General features: G+C 38.5%; 1 long non-coding RNA gene across 1 annotated transcript in view; it reads left to right on the top strand.

The window, feature by feature from the left end:
* The first annotated feature begins 1,281 nt into the window (after positions 1–1,281).
* Positions 1,282–5,025, top strand: part of LOC103389993 (uncharacterized) — a 27,002-nt gene continuing 23,258 nt past the window's right edge. Inside the window, exons 1-2 of the long non-coding RNA XR_003051846.1 lie at positions 1,282–1,340; positions 1,520–1,634. This is a non-coding gene — a long non-coding RNA (uncharacterized LOC103389993). The remainder of the gene's footprint in view (positions 1,341–1,519; positions 1,635–5,025) is intronic.

The raw sequence follows: 5,025 nt of genomic DNA on the forward strand, positions 1-5,025 counted from the left end.
CTAAGGGGGGAGGAGGGGGGTCTCCCAACAGAAGCTAATGCTGTTTGGGGTTGGGATCCTTGGCCTGGGAAGCCCCTGTTCTAATGCGTCTGTTCATGTTGAATATTGTTGTGATGGTGACACAGCGGACCCTGTGCTGTGGTATCAGGAGACCACCCATCGGCTGCATATGTGGGGCAAACAGAAGACATTCTAGGTGTAATATCTAGCAGATGGGGAGGAGAGGACATATTAGTATGGGGTCGTCTATGATGCTGGTCAAGTGGTCATTTCTCCTGAGCCATTAACCACCTGGGATCACAATGTTTTGTCAGCTTTTCCCAGGGCTAAGGTTTCACTGGCCGCGCTTTGAAATCAAACACGGCCGCACTCGCACATACACACCCACAGACAAAACCTTCTGACAAACACACATATACACATATGGTTTACACACTGTGATCCACCTCACACATATACAGTGTCTCTGTGGACGACCCAATCACATCTCAGTGCTACGTTCATCTGTGTCAGTGGAAAACCTCGTTGTCAACTGTTGTTATATCACTGGTCTGACTGTTTTGGGTTTGTTTTGTTTTTTGTTGTGTATTTAATTCCAGACTGTGTTTTTTTCTTTTGACTTTCAGTTGGTACGTCGCCCCCTGGCATTGCCAACAGGTAAATGGTAAAAATCCTGTTTTAGTGACAGTGAGATCTTCTTTATCCATATCAGAGTTGGTTCTATATAAGAGAATCAGTGGAAAAGTTGTGTGAAAAATCCCAAAGTCTGATCACTTTGTTGACCTAGAGAACTTGTGATTTTACATTGTAGTGGTCATCATGTCTGCTGTACATGCAGAAGGTCTTTGTTCAAGCACCAGTGAAATCATTTTTACTTCAATTTTCTCACAAAAGTCACTTTGGCTAAAAGCATATGATAAATGTGTAAATGTATTTTTTTTGTTGTTATTTTTGTTTTATAATCAGTACAAAGTCTAACAGAAAAAAATCTAAAAATCTAAAAAAACCCTACTTTTGGAACACTTTAGATTTAAATGACTGACTGTTGGCAGATATTTTTGAAAACTATTCTTGAATCATTGATAATGTCTTTATTTATGAAGAAAAAGTACAATTATAAAATAATATTTTATTATAAAAATAATATTTGTATATATGTAAGGTGTCAGAAATATTGAAGGACTCTGTGTGTATGTGTTGGAGCAATTATTAATAACATTAAACAACTTTGTTTTTGTGATTGCTCTTCATGTGTTCGGCTTAAAGTGTCCTCTGGGAACCGGCAGGTTTTTAAGGTTCTGAGAGAGACTGTGTGCTGAGATGGTGGAGGGCTGGAGCAGGTCAGTGTCAGCATTTGTACCAACGTAAATATTTATAAATATTACCTTAAGTCTTTTTGTATTTATTTAAGTTTTTTTTTTAGTTTGTGGGAGTTTCAGGAACTGTGAGCTCATCTGTAAATGGACATTTCTGAAGCTAGCTCTTAGCATGCTATATAAATGGCTCTATGTTCCAACAGGCTGTTTTCCTCATGCTGCTCATTTTGATAAAAATAAAGTGATGGACTGACAACAACTTTCTGCAACTTTGAGAATCAGCCACCTGCTACAGACACGTCCTGTCCTCAGTAAAAGGTAAGAAAACATCAACACAGTCAGAAAATGCTAAGTCAATTGAGCTCAGGTGTTGTTGTTAACTGTTTGCTATCGTTTGTTAGCTTGTGCTGCTAATATTTCATTTGTTTGAAATATTAAATGGTTTGGATTTTACCCCTAAAAATGTCACCGATTGTTCTCCTTTACTCTTTGATCTGCTGTACCTCGGCCTGGTTGTTAGGACGATGTCGGTGAAGAAAGGGTTAAAATTAGGATTGACTGGTTCCCAGACTCATAAATGGACTTGGACTCAGTACTGATGACTGAAAACTCATGTGACTCAGACCCAACACAAGCGTTTCTTTATTTTATTTAACTCTGGTGCAAAATTTGAGCTGAAAGTTGGAACTTAAACTTCTTCTTCTACTGCGCTGTAGATCAGAGCTTTAATAAAAACCTAAACTCAGGCTGAATTCTTAACTTTTTCTGTTGTAACTCGTGAACAGGACGTGACACGTTTAATGATTAAACTGACAGAAACAGAAACATAATTTGGGCTTTTGGATTAAAAGATACTAGAGACACAAATATTGGTCAATAACCTCCTGCTCTGGTTATTTACTGAGCCTAGTTCAGTACTTCTCAAATAGTGGTGAGGTGCCGGGGGTGTGTGTGTGTGTGTGTGTGAGGGACTTATGGCACGCTGGACATAAGTGTAATACTGCTTGAATGATAACAAGCCTCCAGTCACTAGGTGGCAGCAACTCATACAGTGGTTTGTACAGATACAAATATACATGTTATCAGGTTCTCAATAGGATTTCAATTTGTTGGGGGGGAGGCATGAAAACATTTTTGACCCCAAAAGGGGGGGCATGCCCTAGTTGAACATACAGGACAGTGTGCCTTGAAATGTCACATGGTTTGTTAGGAAATGTGCGTCAAATGTAGCATGTAGCATTGGTAGCACCAGCAGAGAAGTGTCTTCACGTTGCAGATCAATGATTGGAATACAATTCTTTACAAAAATACAAAACTTTAGACAGAAAAGAGCTGTCTTTTTTTTCTAAAAAAATGAAATAAAAAAATAACAGGCAGTTTAGACAATGACCTGCTGGAAAAGCAGATTGAATTTATGGTACATGTGATATTGAGATTTTTTTTTCTTGCAGTTCCATATGTAAAGAAACACAGGGGAAATGTAAAATGGAAACTCAGGAGTTCATGAGGTTAACATGATCATAGTACTCAGCCACATACTCTCAAAGCCACATGTGAAGCTCTTTTGTGCTTCTGCCAGTAAGTTAAAGACTGTAGACAGATTTAAGTGATAAGCGCAGAAATCTTTCAGGATGAAAGCGCAGCCAAATGCCACCATCCTTTCCAAAGGCCGCATCAGTGGTAATATCTTAAAAGTCACCTCTTAGCCTGTCGAAGTGATCACTCCCAGAATGACAAGACATGAAATGCACAAAGGAAACCGATACTCCTCCGAGTCCTCGCGGACCGATGTTGAACAGCAATTTTGGAAAATAAATATGTTGATTATTATCAGATGTCAGAGAACCACGTTATCAACACTTCGCTTCAAGGTTATACGTACTGTACGTACAGGTTAGCATCCTTTCACTTTTTTTTTTACTGAGTACTGACTATTTAGGCGCTGTATTTAGGACTACATTAACACATTATTTACTCGCACTGTGGTGCATTGTGGGGCTGCGGATGAGTCCGTTGAAGGAGAGGCAGTGAAATTGAACCCAGACGGTTTGTTTGCATGTAAATCTGCCTCTAACAAGGGCAACATTTCATCTTTCATTGCAGCAGATATTTATTGGGCTGTCGTCAAGTGCGAGCTCTGCTTTCAGTGCTGCTTTATTATTCAACGGTTTATTAATTTAAAAGGGGCCTTCCCCTCTTTAATTACGGCTCTCTTTGGACCAAAGTGTCACAAGTCACACTGGAGATGACACTGGAGGAGGGAAAGGAAATTACTGTTTACAAACATGACGATAAAAACGCCTGATTTATGAGGGTTCAGGGTTGACACATGCAACAGCGTTTCATAAAATGCGCCCAAGATTACATGGGTGGTATATGTAAGGGTGGCCCCAAGATGGGTGGTGAAGTAAACATTGAAAAAGAAATAATGTCTTTAGTACAACACAAAATGTTTGAGTTAAAGTTTAAAGATCTTTTTTTTTTTTTTTTTTTGACTTGATTAAAAATACAGGCTTTGTAGCGAAAAGTCTTTGCTGTATATTAGAAAACAAGTTGATTTACAGCCTTCATTTCTGCAACACTGGTTGTTTGTGTTCTTCTTTGCCTGTTTTCTACACATGGCCCACAGAGTGAGTATATAAACAGTCTGCAGATTTAACTGCACATAGTGATGCTTTCACTGTCCTCTGGGGGAAAGACAGGGCCGAGACGGGGGCGCTGCCTGACACCACGTCTTGTGTGTTCACTGGGTGTCTGTTTTCTGAATAGGCTACACATGCTTTTTAAAGATAAATTAGTTTTATTGCCCTAAGAAGATCTAATCAGTTAAGACACATATATCACTATTGATGGGAAGTCAAAACAGAGAAGAGAAATTCTCCTTAATGTGCGGAGAAGCTAGTCAAGCGGCTCATCGGATGAAAAGAGCCTGAATAAATACATTATTGTATATAATGTGTGAATTCAGACCTGGGCAGTTTCTAATGTGTGTCTTTACACTCTTTTTACTACAAAGTTCTGGGACAGATTGAAGAAGTGGGATTAGGATCTATGAACAAAGTAGGAAGAGAAGACAAAAAAGAACCACGCTCTGTCGTCATCAACACTTAATAAAAGTTTAAAAAGTTTCAAGCTGTGCCCAAATGCCAAAGTAGAAATCACTGTGTGCAACTTTCAACACTGTGTGTAATCTGTGCGAAATTAAAAGTTGCTTGAGCAACTTGCCTAGCAAATGACGAAAATTCCCTCGCTCCCCAGGCACCGTCATGGATTTAAAGCTCTAGATAAATGTTGTTGTGAGTATATGTACAGTATGTGTGTGGAAGATTTACGGCAATTTAAATATATGGGTATATATCTATATATATATTTATATATATGTGAATATATGTAAAAATATATATCAGTGTTTTCCAACCACACTAGTGTGCCGTGAGCGATCATTAGGTGCGCGGGAAAATGATCCAATTTCAGTTAAGTGGCCTGAAAACTATTTATTTATTGCATATAATTTTTCTTTGCTCGTCAATGCAGGAAAGGCAGGACAATTGAATACTCTTCTGCTAGGTGGCAGCACATGGACAGTAAAACTAATAAAAAAAAATAATCACAAATAATTTTATGAGTTTCTTTCTTCAATTCCTGCCAGTATATTTTCAACTAAACAGGCCAAGATTTTAGTCAATTATGAGCTCATTTAAACTAGAAG

Source organism: Cynoglossus semilaevis, chromosome 14 (genome assembly GCF_000523025.1).
Source record: "Cynoglossus semilaevis isolate Cse_v1.0 chromosome 14, Cse_v1.0, whole genome shotgun sequence".
Taxonomy (NCBI): Eukaryota; Metazoa; Chordata; class Actinopteri; order Pleuronectiformes; family Cynoglossidae; genus Cynoglossus; species Cynoglossus semilaevis.